The sequence below is a fragment of the Antechinus flavipes genome, chromosome 2 (assembly GCF_016432865.1).
Source record: "Antechinus flavipes isolate AdamAnt ecotype Samford, QLD, Australia chromosome 2, AdamAnt_v2, whole genome shotgun sequence".
Lineage (NCBI taxonomy): Eukaryota > Metazoa > Chordata > Mammalia > Dasyuromorphia > Dasyuridae > Antechinus > Antechinus flavipes.
In genome coordinates this window covers 224,796,039-224,816,067 of record NC_067399.1, presented here as the reverse complement: position 1 = coordinate 224,816,067, position 20,029 = coordinate 224,796,039, and the positions used below count along the sequence as shown (strand labels likewise).

At 37.9% G+C, this 20,029-nt stretch overlaps 1 protein-coding gene across 1 annotated transcript in view; it reads left to right on the top strand.

Annotated features, from left to right (window-relative positions):
- The first annotated feature begins 3,021 nt into the window (after positions 1–3,021).
- Positions 3,022–20,029, top strand: part of MAPRE3 (microtubule associated protein RP/EB family member 3) — an 81,268-nt gene continuing 64,260 nt past the window's right edge. The window contains exon 1 of the mRNA XM_051976314.1: positions 3,022–3,156. The gene's annotated coding sequence lies outside the window, so the exon portion shown is untranslated. The remainder of the gene's footprint in view (positions 3,157–20,029) is intronic.

The window sequence follows — 20,029 nt, the reverse complement described above, 5'->3', positions numbered from 1 at the left end:
AGACTAGACTAAAAGAACAGAATTAAAGAAAGAGTGAAAGTAACATGCTTCAGTCTTATTCAAAAAATATCATTTCTCTGGAGGCAGATAGTATGCTTCATCATTAGTTCTTTGGGATTGTCTTGGATTATTATGTTGCTGAGAACTGTCATTCACAGTTCTTCATTGAACAATATTATGTTATTGTGTAAAATATTCTCCTGGTTCTGCTCACTTCACTATGCATCAATTCATGTAAGACTTTTCAATTTTTCTGAAATCCACTGGTTTATCATTTCTTATAGCATAATAATATTCCATTGAAATTGTATATCATAGCTTGTTTATTCATTCTCCCATTGATGGGCATCCCTTAGATTCCCAATTCTTAGTCACCACAAAAAGTCACTACAAAAAGTATTTTTGTACAACTAGGTCATTGCCACTTTTTTGGATGTCTTTGGAATAAAAACCTAGAAATGGTATTTCTGCATCAAAGGGTATACAGTCTTATATCTCATTGAGCATAGTTCCAAACTGCTCTCTAGGATGGGTGGATCAATTCACAACTCCACCAACAGAACTTTAATATACTAGTTTTCTCACAGCTCCTCCAACATTCAACATTTTCTTTTTTGTTTTTGTTGTTATATTAACTAATCTGATAGGTGTGAGATAGTACTTCAGAACTGTAATAAAAATGTTTTTAAAAGGAAATATAGGTAGTATTATATTAGGAAAATCACAGAGGTTCCAAGAGAATCCTGAAGGACTTGAAGCTGGAAGATGGAAGAAAAGAAGAAAATGTTTGAGTAATAGTATATAGTTCTTTGCTTTACTATGCTTACTTGTTACAAGAAAGCCTTCTAGTATGGTAGAAGGGATTTGTTGGGAAGTTACAGTGATGAAAAAAAGTAAAAAAAATGTAGTTGGAATGGGGTGGTGCACAAAGTCAGAGTTATTTGTCCCCTCCAGTGTCAGAGACTTTTATTTGTCCCCTCTACTGTTAACTCATTGCCAAATGATTTTTTCCAAAATAAGTATTCTTTTTCTGCTCTGGGAAGTTGAATATATAATTTTCTCTCCCCTGTTTTTGCTTTTAATTAGCTCTGAACCCCTAATCAAAGACTTGGAAAATATCATAGTTGTACTTCCCTCTCCCTCCTGGAATATTCCTTTCAATTACCTATTCCTATCTGCATTCTTAATGAGCATATCCAACAAATAAAGGAAATACAGTTTTAAGATACAGACTTGCCTATGTCTAGTGGCAAGGGTGCAACCTTCTATGAGGAATTCCAAGGCGAAAAAGAAATTGAAAAGCAAAGAATGAGAAGGGGTTGAGGGGAATATTAAAGGAATACTCAACATTTGGGGAATGGCTGAACAAGTTGTGGTATATAATTATGATGGAACACTATTGTGTTATAAGAAATGATGAAAAGAATGATTTCATGAAAAATCTGGGAAGACCTATGTAAACTGATGCAAAGTGAAATAAAAAGAACCAAGAGAACATTATATATAGTAACAGCAATATTTTAAGGATGATCAACTGCAAAGGACTTAGCTACTCAGACCAGTACAATGATCTAAGACAATTCCAAAGGACCTATAATGAAAAATGCTATGCACCACCAGAAAGAGAACTGATAAAACTCTAAATGTAGACTGAAGCATATTATTTTTCACTTTCCTTATTTTTCTCGCTTTTTTGCAACATGGGTAACATAGAAATATGTTTTGCATGACTTTATATGTATAATAGATGTCATTATTGCTTGTTTTCTCAATGGGTGAAGGAAATTTGGGACTCAAAATAAAAAAAATTATCACATGAATTTTATAGGGGAGTCTTGGGTAAGAAAGGGACTGATCCCCTGATATATCTTATGATTCACTGTCATGACCCACTCCTTTGGTTGCCTTTGCCTCTTTGGCTTTCCAAGCTTCCCCTCTTCCAGCTCCATGTATTTTCAGTGCATATATCTAGGAACAGGAGCAGCCAGAGCATAGTCCTTCGAAATATCTAACCACCCAATGGCTGGCTCTGAATTCTAATACAATCAGGGAACCACTTCACTCTTTTTAAAGGGAAGACTAGACTGACTCCTATATAAACCTGGGCATCAAGGTGGCGCCCTGGATCGAGTACCAGGTCTTGTGTAAGATAGCCTGCTATTTGTGAGTTCAAATCTGGCCTTGGATGCCTTGCTAGCTGTGGGATTCTGGGTAAGTCACTTAACCCTGTTTGCCTTCAGTTTCCTCAAAGGTAAAATGAGCTGGAGAAGGAAATGGCAAACTGTTCCAGTATCTTTGTCAAGAAAACCCCAAATCGGATCATGAAGATTTGGATTCGACTGAACAATAGCACATTAATTAATATCTCTGTTATCTACCTTTTTACTTTTTATTATTATATCACCTGGAGAGTAGTAGAATCAAATTTTCCCTCCCCTTTTACGAAAAGAAGAGTATGAATATATATATATATTTTTTTAAATCGCAGGCAAAGGGGGTAGAACTCAGTCATCATGAGCTTAGGCCATGGTGGGGAATCCCATCATAGACCACGAAGAAGAAATGTGGGTCCATCTCAGCTCCCTAGTTTTGCTACGTATCCGAGCTCATCTTCTCCTGGCTCCTATAGGATAAGAATGTGTTGTTTCCTTCTTCCAGGCGACTAGTTTAAAAAAAGGTGGGGGAGTTGTCACCCGGTTGCTAAAGAGAAAAGACGGAAAGGTTGTTCCCAGTTGCCATAGTGATGTGGAAGTGTTCCCTCGTTCCTTAAGTGACTTAGGAGGACGGTGTGGTTCCCTGTTGCTATGGCAATATAGGGGGCCTGTTCCGTTGCTAGGGAGAGGTGGAGGTATGGGCTGTCCCACTGTCCCTGTGCTCGGTTGCCATGGAGACGGCGGATGGCCTAGCCCCGCCCCCTCGGACTCTGACAGCAGCGGCCGCATCGCGCCTGCGCAGTGCTCTCTTCCCCCGCAGTCTCTGTGCGTTGGAGCCGGAGACAGCGGCGGCCTTTGCTTAGGACCCTCCGCCCCGGAGCCCCCAGTCCGCCCGGCCGGCCCGGAGCCTCAGATACAGCCGCCTCGCCCGCCCCCTTCCCCCGTCCGCCGCCCGTCCCCTTTCCCCGCCGCCGCCGCCGCCGGAGCCATCGCCTCGTGCACTGTGAGTCGGGGCCGAGGCGACAGGAGCCGCCGTGGGGCTGAGTCAGCGAGAGGCCCGGGCCCGGGCGGGGGGAGGGGACGAGATGGGACGGAGGGCTGCGGGGGGTGGGGGGAGGGACGGATCTCCAGGTGTTCCCGCCCTTAAGGTGTCCTCCCCTCACCTGCGGGCCGCTGCTCCCAGGGGCCCAGCTCCTCTGCCAGCAGGCCTCCCCGGCAGCCACTCCCCCTCTCCAGGCCGCCCCGAAATCGGGGGGCGCCGGCCCTTCCCCCTTCTCTCGGGGGTCTCTACCCCGCCCACCACGTGTGGCCCCTCCACACCTCTGGTCTTCTGGGAATCGTTTCCTTTCCCCTTCGAGCCCATCCTCGTCCACACTGCTACCCACCCCTCACCTCTCCTGAACCTGACATCCTTTATCTTCTCTGGTTTTCTCTTCTACTGTGAGCCAGGAGAGATGGAAAGGAAGGGAGGAAGGGAGGGGAAGCTGAAGGGTCCCCATCTTACTGGCCGAGAATCAACCTGAGGCCATGGCAAGGACTCCTGCTCACTCACTTCCTCTTGCCGGGACTGGTTTGGGGAAACAGGTCTGGACAATCCCAACTGGCTGTTGAATCCTAAGATTTCAGAACAGCTTGGGGTGGAGATGGGGGGTAGCTCAGTGGAAGTGAGGAAAGGGTTTTCTTCCCATCATTTTCAACTAATGTTTGTGGGGCACTCACTAGAGACATGGTGCTATTCTAGGTGGGGCACCCTTTATGTCCTGTGTTGCTCTGTTTACTGTGATCTTAAGAGTTCGTGGAGGGGATGAGAGAAAAGGTCTGCATTTGGTAGCTAAGGTGTTGGTATAGTGAAGACCTTTTTAAGATGTGATGATGTGAGTAAATGATACCTGAAACAAATTTTCTTTAAAATATATTTATGGTTGGAAAGCCTATGTTTTAGTCTACCATAACCTCTTTTTTTTTTTTTCCTGTTTGTATTTATGATTAGATAACAAGGGGGTTAGATAAGAAAATCTCCATACTACCTTTCAATTCTGATATGGTAGGAGTCCGATTTAATCTGCAGTATAACAAAATCCATAAGCAACTGTTACATAGGGATTCTACTATACTTGCATAGGGGGAAAGAGATGGAAAAAAAATATAGTGATTATAAGATGTATATCTGAAGCATGGAGCTCCAGGGCCCGGAGCACCCAGCTTTTCAGCAGTGACAGTGCATGAGGACTATGTTGATAGGAGTTACAGTACATTTGGGTGTGTATGCTCTTGACAAGGCATCTAATCATGTTACATATACTGTCTCATTTTTTCTTGTTCCATCAGAGTAAGGGCAGTTTTCAAATAACTTTAGTTTTCTCAATAGTCAAAATCTGCATTGAGGTCAAAGCCAAGATTTTTAAAGCCTTTTAATTAATACGCTTCAACATGAGCGCTCCCCAACCACTTCACTTTCACATCTGCGTTTTCCTTTGATTCTTTTTTTTTTGCTTATAAATTTTATTACATGACTTTATTATAAGCAAGTATAAACATAAGCTAGTTTCACTAGTCCAGTTTCACCGTATTAGATGTTGATCTTTGACAATAATGGGTTTAGGCAGTAAGTAGAATGGGAAAATATGGCAAATTCTCTACTCATTTGGATTTGCTGATTGCAGAAAGTAATAAATAATGATATATTTGACCCTAACTTTTCCAATCCACAGCCTGTTAGCAGCTTTTTTAGACCTCCCTGATCCACATCAGATTAAATTAAAATAGAACAGGTGACTTCCAGTGTTGTATAAACTCAGATATGAAGCGTCAGGGAAAACAGTATTGGATCTTGTGTCAAATGTCAGACTGCATTTGGTGGTATATAGCTTCCTCCAATGTGATAGTGACCATGGGATCTGAGAGGTTGCATTTCTTTTGTTTTTCCCTCTCTGACTTCTACATTAGACAACTTGAGAAAATATCTGATTGAACAGAAATAGAAAAAGTAGCTGGTCTAAGAACTGTTCCTCTTGCCTTGGATAAATTTTGAAAATCATCTGTTAATTGGGAATGGAAAGAAAAAATGCATTATGATTATGACAGGTCAAAAAGATGCTACTAGCTTTCTGTGCAGTTCAGTACATCATTCTGGATTTACATGAATTAATTAGTCTTTTAAATCTAAGTTTTAAGAACTACAGTAGAACAAACCTCTTTTACCTATATCACTGGAGAAAATAATCACATTAATTGAGATCATAAAAATCCTCAAGTTGGAAAACTAGACTAATATCTTATGGGCTAACCCAGTTATCTTAGTCTTATTCTATATCTAATTGTGCTTTGAGGGACATGAAATAATAAATAAATAAATAAAATAATAACTAACATTTATATAGCAGCTTCTATGGACCAGGTACTGTGCTAAGCACTTTTCAGGCATTATCTAATTTTATCCTCAGAACAACCCTAGGAGATCGGTACTATTATTATCACTGTTATCACACTGGGTATCTGCCCCATTTTACAGATGAGGGAACTGAAGCAGATTGAGATTAAGAGCCTTGTCCAAGGTCACACAGCTAGTAAATGTCTTAAACTGGATTTGAACTCATTTTCTTTACTTCAGACCCAGTGCTCTGTCCACAGCACCACCTAGCTGCCTCTGCATGTAGAAAGCTGTGTCCTATATATTTGCTTTACAGGTTTACATTAAATATACTGAGAATCAACATGTAAAATGGATACAGCCCCAATCTCAATCAGGAAAAAGTGGTTCAAATCCTACTCTAACCATATTTACTGTGCGATCCTGGACAAATCTACTGATTTTTCAGTGCCTTAGGCCTTCTCTTACCCTCTAAGGTTCAGGCACAGTTATAAGTCTGCATTGGGAGAAGAAATTTCCTCAGTCAGGAATTCCCTGTACCAGTGAAATTACAGTTCTAGTCTCCATTCCTATAACGTGTACTGTTTTTTATAGCTAATGCATCATCAGTGAAGAATCCCCTTGAAGTTGTTTTTCTAATAGTGGTGATGAATTTGCACTAGTCCATTCACCCTCCTTCACCTAATCCCCCTTATAATTGCTATTCAGGGTCAAGAAGCTCACGTTGTGACAATAGAACAGAGAAAATGTAGGGATTGAATCTATGGCCTTAGTATAGTATTCAAACCAGCTGACTTAATCAGCTGGCAGAACACCGAGCATCTGCTATACCTGAATTTAGCCAAATAGGCTACATTTTACTGGATTGAAACATAAAATGTTTTACACACACACACACACACACACACACACACACACAATCACAATTTATTTTTGCTGAGGCAATTAGGGTTAAGTGACTTGCCCAGGGTCACACAGCAAGGAAGTGTTAAGCATCCGAGGACAGATTTGAACTCAGATCCTCCTGACTTCAGGGCTGGTGTTCTGCCCACTGTACCACCTAGTTGCCCCAAAAGGATTATATTTTAAATCAAAATGGATCCTGCCCAAATTTTTTAGTCTCCTTTGAGTAGGAATTAAGGATATGCATATAAAAAACTAATGTGCACAGAACTCTTAAAATATATTTTCTAATCATATATCAGAGCTGACAAGAGCCTGATATAGGCCCCTCTGCTAGTCCCTTCATTTTATAGATGCAGAAACTGAGGCATGGAGGTAAAGTAATTTGCCCAAGGTTATTTAGCTGGTCAGTGATATAGTGAAGCCTTTTCATTCCCACAATGCATATTCAGTATTCTTTTATCTACATTATGCTGCCTCATCCCTGCTATTACAGGGTACTTTGACAAAATAATTTGCTATTATATAATTATCCCTATAGATATGGATTATTTCATCTCTTGGCATATTGCAGAGCCAGGAACTTTTTAGCATGAACCTCTCCTTAAAACATTCATTCTTGCCACCAAAAAAGAGAACTCCTCTCATTCAATCTGACTTCAGAAGATGGTTACTAGTTTTTCTTTTTCTTTTCTTTCTTTTTTTTTTTTTTAAGTTTGGATGACAATAACAAAGAATGAATGGAGAGTTGAGTATTGGGGTCTGCTCAGACTCTCTCTAAAAGTAAAAGGATATCTGTTCTGTGCTGCTACTTAGCCCATCTTCCTTCTTTTAGGAGCCAGAAGAAACCTCCAAACTCCAGGCTACATTTATACAAATTAAAAAAATGAAAAAGAGCCTTTTGAAAATTAGTGTAATAACCTCACTCCATACTAAAATGCTAGAAGTAAGACATGATTCTTTCAGGTAGTTTCTCAGTCCCTCAAGGGTAACTTTGGTCAGAAGTACAGGGAAAATTTTATCCCATAAAGATCTGGCATATGAAATGTTGTTGCAACTGCCAAAGTTGGAATATATGAACTGGCCCTTTGTCTCTGGATTTTCAGCTGACCTGGTTATCTGAAAGGCTGGTGTATGCAGCATTTGGCTGTTGGAGCACAGGCTTAGTGTGTTTCTGTATTTTCTGGGAGTAGCTAGTCTTCAAAGCAGTTAAACTCAGGCTGGTCTGATTAGTGCCTGTAATTTCTAATGGAAGAGCAATCCAAGTTTTAAGCAATTTTAGTTGCTTTTGCTTCAAGAATGAAGGCTTCATTTGACTTCTCCGACTTCTCCACTAGATGTGGGTATAGTTTTAATATGTGAACTTGCCCAGATTAGATGTATCAGGCATTCAAACACTGAATAAAGCTTGTATTACTTGGAGAAGAAAAGACTCGAGGGAATTATGATAACTGTCTTCATGTACTTGAAGGGTTAGCATGGGAAGAAGAGATTAGCTTGTTCTGTTTGGCACCATAGAACAAAGCCAGGATCCATGGGTGAATATTGCAGAGTCAAAATTGGCTTGATGTTGGGACAAACTCCCAAGCAGTGAGATCGGTCCCAAAATGGAATGGGCTGCTTTGAGAAGTGGGAGGCTCCCCTCCTGGGAGGTCTTTGAGCAGAAGCCCGGTAAGCATTTATAGGATAGGATTCTCATATAGGAGTTGACCTAGTTGACCACTGAAGTCCCTTCCAACTCAGAAATTCTGTAAAGTAATAAAGGATTATCAAAAGGGGAAGCAAAGAAGGCAAGCCTGAAATTTACAAAAATTTTGTTGTTTTTTTAAGTCATTCTGGTTCACAACTGCTTCATGAGAAGCCAGAAAAGAGATTACAGAGTCATTAAGGGACTTGTTCATTTAAGAAGGTACCATGGTCTAATGGAAAGAATGCTGGATTTGGACCCAGGATTCATTTGGGAAAGACACACTCTGGGCTTCAGTTTCCTCGTCTACATAATAAAAGATTGTATTGGATCAATCAGCAAGCATCCAGTAATGTGTGATCACAGCCCTGGCATTCTAACTTCAGCAGTACCCTCACTTATCTCTGCCTCTTTCGTTAAAGAGTGGAGGACATAACAAAAAAACTTTCCAAACCCCCCATTTAAAGAAAGCTCAGCTCAGACAACTCTGTATTTCCCTCCGGCTGCTCTGCTTGAGCTAGAATCTACCATTATCATGCCCTAATGGTTGTATCCTCAGCACTTAGCACAGTGCCTGGCACATAGCAGGTGCTTAATAAATGTCCATTGTATTATTGTCTTTGGACAGACACCACTATGTGCCAGGCACTGTGCTAAGCTATAATAGTATATATATATTTTTAAATCCCTGCTCTCAAGAGCATGGAGATAAAATGAACATTTTTAAGTAAATACAGAATAATTAAAAAATCAATGCAAGGAAGGGCCCTAGTAGTTATAGAAGCCAAAAAAAAAAAAAAAAAAAAAAAGGCTTAGTATAAAAAGTGTTGCTGGACCTCTGAGGTGGCTTCCACAAGGCAGAGATAAGGAAGAAGAAGTATACACTAAGTGTGGAGAATGGTCAGTGCCTAAGCATGAAGACAGAAAACAGAATGCTAGATGTGAGGACCAGAGAAGGCCAGTTAGACTGGACAATAAAGTGCAGGAAAGGGAAGTACTGTCATGAGACTGGAAAGACAGGCTTTGGACTAGGCTGTGAAGGCCTTTAAAAGCCAAACAGAAGAATTTATATCCTATCACCCACCTACTCAGTCAGTTAATCAACCAAAATTTATTAGGGGCCTACTATGTGCCAGGAACTAGAGATATAAAGATAAAAATGAAAAAAAAATTTCTGCCTGCAAGGAGCTTACATAAATGAGAAGACAACATATATATGTGTATAACAAGATAAAATTTTGGAGGAGGCACTAATGGTGGAGAAGATCAAGAAGAGCTTTTTTTTTCCCCCTGAAGCAATTAGGGTTAAGTGACTTGCCCAGGGTCACACAGCCAGGACGAGTTGAGTGTCTGAGACCAGATTTGATCTCAGGTCCTCCTGACTCCAGGGCTGGTGTTCTATCCACTGCGCCACCTAGATGCGTCAAAAAGAGCCTCTTGTGGAAGATGATGCTTGAGTTGAGCATTTCAGGAAGCTAGAAATCCCAAGACAAAGGAGTGTAATAAAAAGAGTATATTTCAAGCATAGCGCTTGGAGGTAGAATGTCATATATGAGGAGCAAAAAAGGGCAGTTTGACTAGAGAGTGAGTAGATTATATGAAGGGGAATGATATGTAATGAAACCAGAAAAGGTAAGTGGAAACCCAGTTGTGAAGGGCTTTGAATGCTAAATAGAAGAATTTGTATTTGGTCTTAAAGGTGAGTAGGGGAACCATAGAGTTTATGAAGCTGGGAAGTGACATAATCAGACTTGTGTTTCAGCTTTAAAGGTATATGGAAAGGAGTAAAGGGATTGGCAAAGGATACAGTCACATCAGACTTACTTGTCTTTAAATCTATTTGTGGAGTTACGTCCTACTATGGGGGAGGGGGAGCAAACTTCCAGAAAGGCTAAAAGCAGAGATATGAAAATCATGGGATGGACTACATCTTTAAGGCTGATGATCATGATCTTAGGCCTGTAAGTGAAATTTGGGGGGAATAGTGCTTCCAGAATAAGATGTCTCAAGATGACTGTGTACCTGACAATCCAGGGCATCTAATGTTTTTCAGAAAAAAAGCTTTAGGGGCCAGGTACCTTTCTCTATTCCACTTCTTTCCTGTCATTTCATGTCTTTTTTGAACTTATTTCTGTTCTATTAATCTGTTAAGGTAAATGTTTATTTAATTTATTATTATTTAGTTTACTATTGTTATTAGAATGTCAGTTCTCAAAGGGTAGTCTGTGTACTCCTGAGATCATTTCATGGGATCTGAGAGGTCAAAACCATTTTTATAAAAATATTAAGATATGATTTGCCTATTTTCCAACTTCATGTCTGCATAAAGCTGAATTTTCTTTGAATTGTTGTTGTTCAATCATGTATCATTTTTCATGATCACATTATGGAGTTTTCTTGGCAAAGATACTAGAGTGGGTCTCCATTTCCTTCTCCAGTAGATTAAGGTCAACTGAAGTTAAATGTCTTGCCTGGAATCACACAGCTAGTAAATGTCTGTAATCTGATTTGAACTCAGGTCTTCTTAACTTTTGGCCACCATCTATCCACTGAGCCATCTAGGTGCCTCAAGTATTCCTTTGAACATTTTACCTCAAAACAATATAACAGATTGAATACAGAATCAGCTAGAAAAATCCATTTATCTTCTTTTTATGCCAGACAATAAAGAGATATACAAAAATATGTAAAACAATGGCACTCTCATTAATTTTTTTCTTTTGGAAAAATATAGTTATTTTCATTAAAAATGTTATTTATATTAATATATGCTTATTATTGTTATTTTAAAATAAGTTAAATATTTAAAATAGCTGTTTTTTATATTTTTAATTTTTAATATAGTAAATATTGATAGATATAAAACCACATGAGTAAACACTCTTTAGGATTCTTAGTTTGAAAGTTTGAAAATTGTTGTATTAGAGTAACTAACATGCAGACTCTGAAGAATCTTTTAGCTTAATGTTAAAAATAGTATTAGTGTTCTTACTAATAACTTACATTTGTATAGATTTTAAATTTTTAAATGTACTTTACATATTTTCATTTGAACTTTCCAGCACTGAAGCAGGTAATACAAATATTATTTTCACTTTATAAATGAAGAAACTGGAACTCAGAAAAATTTTCATTTGTTCAAGATTACACAGCTTAAAAAAAAAAAAAAGGCAGGGCAGGGATTCAAATTAAGTTTTTGGACCTCTTTCTAAAAGGAAAAGGTCCATGCATGTCACAACAATTAGACTTTGTAATCAGGTATTGATTTTGACCTATGCAGGAAACTGAAATTCATAGATAATAAAATGTCATGTCCTAGGTCATACAATTAGTTCAAGACTGGGACTGGGGTCTTAGCTTCCAGTCTGATATTTTTTCTATAGTTATTATTTATCAAATGCAGACTACTGGCTTCAGTCATGTTTCATTTAAGCCAGTGGTCATTTATTCAGTGTTTGTTATATTCTGGGTACTGTGTTAGATGTTAATACAAGGCAAAAATAAAATTGCTGTAGCCCTCATGGAACTCACACATAAAAGGGATAAACATCAAGGACTCAGATAAATTAATGTACAATATATACAAGATAAGTACAATGTATATTTCAGGAGTGAGAAAGTACTAAGTGTGGTCACTGGGAAAGACCTCACTTAAGCGGTTGAGGTACTTGAGCCACTCTTTAAAGGAAGCTAGGATTCTAAGTGGTGTAAATGAGAACAGAGCATTTCAAGAATTGGGGGACAGACAACTTGGGTAATGAGGTGTAGTGTTATATATAAGGGATCCTAATAAATTAGAATGTATGGAAGGGATTAGTGTATATAATAAGTCTGGAAAAATAGACTGGAGCCAGAAGGGCTTTAAGCGCCAGAGGATTTTGCCTTTGATCTTTGAATCAACAGGGAGCTATTGAAGCTTTCTGAGCAGGGGAGTGACATGTTAGAATTTTGCTTTAGTGATTTCATTTTGACAACCTCAAGAAAGCTGCATTAGAAATAAGTGAACAAGATGGAGAGGTGCTTTGGGTGATTATATAATAATACATTTAGTGAATTCAGAACTAGTTGAATAAGTAGACCAATGATCACTAATAGATCCATCTTAAATGGAGCACTCTAAGGATCTGTCCTTGACCGAGATGCATGGCTAAAAATAACATTTTTATTAGTAATCTTAGTGAATGAATGAAGAATGAATGAACGAGTGAAAAAAAGGCTTTTGTTATATTTTCTTTGCGCAAAGCACTGGAGAATAACAAGACAGTCTCTTCTCAAGGAGCTCACAATCTAAAAGTGGGAGATGAAATATAGACGTCTCAACTGCACTCAGATAGTAACCGCCAGTAACTCTTAGGGTATTGTTGCAAAGTACATGGTAATGCATCTTTTTCAATGTCATTTCCTTTAATAATATCATGGCCAGCTTTGGTATTGAACCACTGGAAAGTGCAACAACTTTGGTGACAAGATTTTTCTTTTCCAGGTCTCCAGCAGCTTTCACTGTTGAAGACATAGGGACAAGTTCTCCTACCCTCAGTTGCTAGTTTCATTTTTCCAAGGGTTACTCACTCTGATAATGGCATTGTGATATCAAATATTAGGAAAGGGAACTAGTCTCTGAGGCAGGAAGCCCTAGGATCAAATCCCTGTTTGACACAGTCTAGCAGTGTGACCCTGTAGAAATTACTTAACCTGTCATTGTCCCCTGGCAACTCTCTTAGACAATCAGTAATAGATCAGTTAAGTGATCTGCATTAAAACACTGTCATCTAATCCATCTTTTTAGGGAAAATTCTGGTGGGAAAAAAAAAGAAAAATTCTGTTGATACATTTTGATTTTTAAATTTCTCACCTTAGAGTTTGTTTTGCTGGATTATGCATGCTTTTGATAGGGATTTGTTTTTTGTTTTTGTTGCCCAATAGGGGAGAGACAGGAGGAAGTCTTGTTTACAAATAAAATATAAAAATATATATTTTTTAAATCTTGTTTTTAAAAATTCTCATAATACAAAAAAAATACCTCAGAAAAACTGACTGCTACATTAACCACATCTTAATCCTAACCCTCCTTTTGTTCACAGGAATCTATTTGTAAGATAGTATGTCTAGACTGAGATGATGATGGGAAAATTTCTGTACTTAGCTTACTATTTTAAACCAGATTGAATCCATAGTCTTGATTTTGTTAGCTAAATACTATATCCTAATTAACTGACTAAACAGCCCAGACTTTCTAACACAACTTTGCAACATGGTCTCATAGATTCATAGAGTTGGAACTCTAACACTGTGATTAATAACCTAATGCATGAATCCTCCCCACAACATTCCTGACAAATTGCTATCTAACCTCTGAACATTTACAGCTATGAGCAGTATTTGGGTCTTTGAATGCTTCATTTGCCCATGAAATGAAGATTTATGCTCTCTTGAGAACTTCTCTATTTGAAAAAACACTTTATAATGTTTGGTATATGTAGATATATATGTTTACATGTATTAATTTGTCAGTGTCACTTGTATGGAGATACAGGACTTTACATTTTTCTCTTTTTAAAAAATTTAATTAATTTTTAGGCTATATTTGTACATTCATTTTTACCATATTTCCAAATGAGTCGTGTTGGGGAAGAAAATTCAGAACACAAGGGGAAAACCACAAGAAAGAAAATACAAAAGAAAAAAAGGTAATAATAGGAGATGCAGGAATTTAAAGTGAATTTTATATAAAATCACCATTGTTCAGTTTAAAACCAACTGAGCAACAAATATGGTTTCAAATGTTCACAATGATTCTTCAGTGTTGTAGCCTCTACAGTGTATCTCTACCAGGGGAGCCTACAGTGTTTAATCCTTTCTGAGGCATTCTTTTTATAGTCTTTATGCTGTCATGACTGGGATTCCACACCAAGCACTTTTCTTCAAACTGCCTTTGTAGAGGTCTCTTTGGTGATGAAATAAGAAAGGGCCCTAAGCTATGGTCCTTTATTCTTTTGTAGCTTAAAAGTGTCTCACAGCAATACCACCAAGTAAAATAGTTTTCTATTCTGAGATGTGAGATTACACGTAGGTGTAAAATTAAAAAAAAAAAAGTAGTCTTAAAGTGTCTTTTTTACCTTCTAACTTGTGTCACTTAGAATTTTAAAGAAGCATTTCACAAGAAAGAACCTTAATGAAGACCTTCTTCCCTCTGTCTTATATTTCAAGATTTCATTTTTGTTTTTGTTTTTCATTTTGAAAGATATCCCATCTAAACCAAAAATCCAGCCTTGGCCTGCATCAAATTTTTTGCCATGCATTAATCTGCTTAGAATTTCTGGCACTGCCTGCTAATGCTGAGCCCTGCCACATCCTTTGTGACCACTGGCCCCATTTTTATACAAGTGCAAAAAGAGGTTAAAAAAACAAAACAAAACAAAACAAAACAAAACACATTCTTATTGTTCACATCCATGATATCTATACAAAACACATTCTTGTTGTTCACATCCATGATATCTATAAAGGGCTAGACTGATAGTTTCTTCCTGGCTATCAGCTTTGCAACCATAGCATTATTAAGGGACAAGACCAACAATATTCCTTTTGCCACTGGTATAGCAGAGATCATTCTATTTACCCTTAAATAATTTTTCTACACCCCCACTGCCATATGTACTACCTTGATTGGCTAGCCTCCTAGACATATGTTTGACTGTCCACTTGGATTGTTAATCCAGAGTACAGGGGAATACATTTCTGGCATCATTTTCGGGATCCAGGGCTTGGAGCATACAGAACATATGGGCTGTCATGCAGCTCTGTTTGTGCTGCCGTAAATGTTTTCTAAGCAGTATCTGTCTTGTCTTCTAAACTGATCTGACTACCCAAACACTCTTTGTTTAGGCTGTTGTAAAGGCCTCCTCTGCTTCATGTGCTTATTAGTGAGTAGCTTTGTGGATTTGTTTGTGATGGCAGCTTACAGTAGACTGATTACGAGGCAAGATTCACCCAGCCCCAGGGGAATTACTGTCCTATTCCTGAGTGATCTAAAATATGTTTGCTGACTGGTTCGTGGGCGTCTGAGTCAGTGAGACCAGTTAGGTTAATGAGTATATGTGAAAGGGTAGGGCTTGGAAGGCTGGGTGAAACTAAATAGCGATTCCCATGTGTAGAGTTCTTCATTGAATCTGTATCTGTTGTGGTTTTATGTGTACTGCAAAGTCAGACTTTTTTTCAGGCACCTGATTTTTATCAACCAGCCCACAGAATTCCTGTTGATCTCCTCAGGTTATCAGCAATTTGGAATTATTGTCTGGTTGCTCTGATTTTTAGATGGGAATAGTCCAGAAGTTCCCAAGATAGAAATTGATTTCATTTTGGTATTCCTTTGATATACCTTTCAGTTCTTGGCATTCTCCCCTGCCCTTAAATGTGCTGTTCTGTGCTGGCCCCAGAAATGGCAGAATACAGGGGTAGTGGGGCTAAGCATTAAATCTCTGTTGCATCAAATCTAGAGATACCCAAATTTGTGAATTATTCATCCAAATTTGTATATTTGATCATAGGTCCTTCTTATTGAACCCCTGCTTTGAACTGGTGCTAGACAATATGGGATACAGAAGATATATGTTAGTCCCTGCCCACTGTGAACTTTAGTTAGAAATGAGAATAAAATGGCTAGTGAACAAAATAGCATTTATATATGTGTGTGTTTACATATATATACATTTATGCATATGTACTTATTGGTATAAAAATGCTAAATTATAATTGAACATTATAGATATAAGATAATATATATGGTGTTAAACAGTTAAATGTAAAAATAGTTTTAAAAAGAACTAGCATTATCAGAATAGGCTTCTTGGAAGAAACAGTAGATGGAGCAGTATCATGAAAATCAAGAGAGAAAATTTCCTGAATAAAGAGTGGTAAGCAATATCAACTACTACAGAGTAGTTCAAAAGGATTTGGCAGTCATTGGATTTGGCCAAGGAGATCAAAGGTGAGATCCTTTTTACTCTTGGAAGTGATAGATATAGGAATCGAATTTTTTTTAAAGATTGGGAGGTAGCACATATAAAGGTAAAAGAGAACTCTGTCTCCTATCAGTCAAGGCTCCAATCTACCTTTCCAGACTTAAGTATCACTACTTCTTCTTCATGTACTTTGTTCCAGCCAAATTGGGTTACTAAATGCCTCCCATTCATATTCTGTCCCTTCATCTTGCCTTTCCTCATGCTCAGATATTACTTCTTCCAGGTGTCTGTGACCCAAGTGAACATTTCTTCTTCTCAGATTGTAAAGATCCAGACGTTTTGAGTCAATTATATTCTTCCTTATATCATCACTCTCTGTAAATATGTGTGTGTATATCTTCCTTATATCATCACGCTCTGTAAATACGTATATATATATATATATATATAATATATATATATATATATATATACATATGCAAATAGATTCTAAGCTTTTCGAGGACAAGATTTATGTATTTTATCTTTGTATTCTTAACATTTTGCACATAGTAATCAATTAATGAATATTTCTTATTTGAATTGAAGGACAAAGTAAGCTGTGAAGAGATTGAAGATGCTAGAGAGAAGAGATAAGCATGGAATCAAGTTTCATTGCCTCAAGGGGCAAGAAGGGATGATATTTAGGACATGGATGAAGGGGTTAGCTTCCCAAAGGAAAAAGACTACCTCTTTCTTTAAGACTAGCTGCAAGGAAGAAGAAATGCATGTAATGATAGGTATGTTAAGATGAAAATAAGAAATCTCATTTTGTTTGATCTCAATCACATAATAAATAACCAACAGTAAGGAAAGATGGGATAGTAGTCTTGAGTAAATCTAAAACAGTCATTATGAAAAGAGTTTTAAAACTTGTAAGAGATTAATAAAGGGATTGTTGAATAGGGGATAAATGCAAGTTGATTTTTGACAGCTTGACTTTGTAATGGATCTAGTCTGCATAGTTATGCATCTTCTTTCCACCATTGTTCATGCCCAGGGAACAAATACAGTCAGTTCTTCTATAACATCTCTCTTGGAAAATTCAAATTTGTTCTAACATAATTAATTAATGAACATTTTGAGTATAATTTAAATTTTGAATTTACTGATACTCAATTTCTTCCACTAGAAATAGCAAAAATACAGAAAATTGCACCACTTCACAGTAATTCACAAACTGTAACCCTTCTGACACTATTTCCACAAACAAACTTGAGTTCTTTGTTAAGATAAAGTGCCCTTTATTGTGTTATCTTCTAGTGCAGTCAGAGTTCTTGAAAGAGAAAGCTGGTTCATACCCCATATTCCTTCCCATTTTCTATCATGGCCTCTAATCCCAACTTCCAGAGTTATGTATGAGCTGTTCAACTTGCAGAAGATTTTTATCAGCTCTGGCCATGGTGAGAATAAGCAGTAGCCTGGGGCTGCAGAAGCTGTATTTCAACTATTATTAACATGTATAAAACTACTATTAAATGCTAATAAAAAGCTACCATTTTAAAAATTAAGATTTTTTAAAAATCACTGATCAAGTTTGTGAGCATTGTACCCTTAACCCCATTTCCCCCCATAAACTCTATGGTTTTTATTGTACTATTTTGCATAGCAAGGACTTTTTGAGAAGTTATAACAGAACTGACTATAATGTATTTGGAGGTGAGTGGAGATGGCAATTCATTGTTGGGGGTTTGATTTAAAAGTCCTATGGTAGGCCTAATCAAAATAATTTAATGAGAGAGTAGTAACATTGAATTAGCTTATCATGTTGTCAGAGTTAGATAGTCTTGTGAATCTAGAAAGATGGAGTAAGGGTACAAGTGAAATAAGAGGAACTGAGCAAGTATAGGTCCCAGTGAGCACAGAAAGAAAATTCATTATTTGTGTAAGAAAGAAGACAGGTAAAGCAGTTGTGGTTTCAGATGAAGGTGGGGAGGTTTTTTTTGGGAGGGGGAGGCATAATATTGAATTAAAGATTTTGAAAGTAGAGTAGTGCCTTTTGGTGATGAGGTAAAATATATTGATATGTGACAGATAAGGATTAGTGGAATAAGGCCTTGGGAAGGTTTTAGAATTGTAAGTATTCTCACAAAGGATATGTCTTCTACCTGTATTTGGTCACTAGCAATAAGTACGTGTGCTTCTCTTTCTGACTCTGAAGAGGAGCTACACACCTGCCAGCTGCTTTTTGTCCCCAGTTACCTATTTTTTGGGGAATGTGACCCTTTTTATAAAGTCCCTCTTAGGACTCTCTTCCTCCTATCTAGTTAGAATGCTGGACCCCTCTCCCCCTCCCCCCCAATGAATATTTAGTCTATGTTCCATTTATGTGCTGCTTCCTGATCTAAGCCTTTGGCCTGCCTAGGTGTACCTACTAAAGGTTCATACCTGGCCTTTTTATTTCAGTTTGTCCTGATAATTCTGAATGATTCTTCTTTCAGCATATGAAGTGAACCCTAAAAGGACCATCTCACTTCTACAGGGTCAGTGTCCTGATTGTAAGGCCATGTTAAGCTGCCCTGCTCTCACTTGTCCTCTTGTTATATCTTCTTACACCTACATGAGCCTGTCATGACAAAAGAACCTTAAGAGATTGAGGGATCTGATATTAACATTGCAGAATCTGATGGCAGGAGACAGAATATTGGAAAAATGTGAGCCAGGTGTTGACATCTTCTCAGAAGAGAGAAAAAAATGACCAGTGACCTTCATTCTTTCCTGTGGTCACAGATCACCCCTGAATCCTTCTGTGATACTGTACAAATGTGTCATTTCCATAATTACAAAACTAGGTAAGATAATTGATGATGGGTCTGCACTGGTTTTTTCAGGGTTAGACAAATAAATCAAATAATTCAGATTCACTTCTGACTGGAACAAAAACTAAGAGATCTCATTTTATACCCAGAGTCAAATAAACAGAAACCTCCTGCCTCTGTTCCTATTATTTTTCTCTTCCAGGAGGTCCATAGAAAGGCAGTTCAGAATTCCCTTTAGCTCCCTATATAGAACACCTGCAGAGGCATGAGTAGGAAGCAAGGTCACATCATGGAAAGACACCTAGGTCTGGTTTCCCCCTCTGTAGTCACTTCATCTCTTCAGGGCTTTGTTTCCTCAGTTGTTGAGTAGGGGAAGGGTTCATGACAGCTGATCTCAAAAATCTCTTCCAGGCTCAAGATTTTACATAGTTCTCTGAAAAAGCTCTTGGGACAAGTTGGCAGTAAAGACATAAGAATTGGAGTCCTTGCTTTCCAGAAATGGGCATTTAAGAGCTTGTAATGAATCCTTGGCCTAGAGCTACAGGGAATGAGAATAGGTTGGACATCAGTAAGATACGACAGCAGGAGTGTAATATTTTCATTATTGCATTGACATAAAGACATGTCAAATAAGTCCAGAAAAGGGAATTTACTCATGGTGAAAAGAAGACTCCAGAAGGCACAACAAAAAGGTATGGTGAGAATAGGAGAGGCTCAAGTAGTGTAGCACTGAAGAGAATTAGGAATGACCACAAAGGGTAAGAGAATTTGGGTTGAAGAATACTTATTACAAGCAGAATCCTCTAATATGGATGTTTCATGCATAGGAAAGAATCAATTTCTCTCATGTACATAAAATTAGGTCAATTAAAATAAAATATTTAATTCAATCTATTGAAAAACATTATTTTGACCATAGTATACAAAAAATTAATAAATATGATCATATCCAAAATTAAGAAAAAACAGAAATTTCTTTTTTTATTTTGTAACCCATACTTGCCTATTCCTTTCACAAGCTTTCATACAATCCGTGACTTGTGAAGGTTATCGGTGAGACAGACGAAAAGGTACCAACATGGAAAATAAGGGATTTGGTATATCAGAAGAGGAGGGATGATTTATAGTTATAATGGGTAGGGGAAGAGGATGGAAAA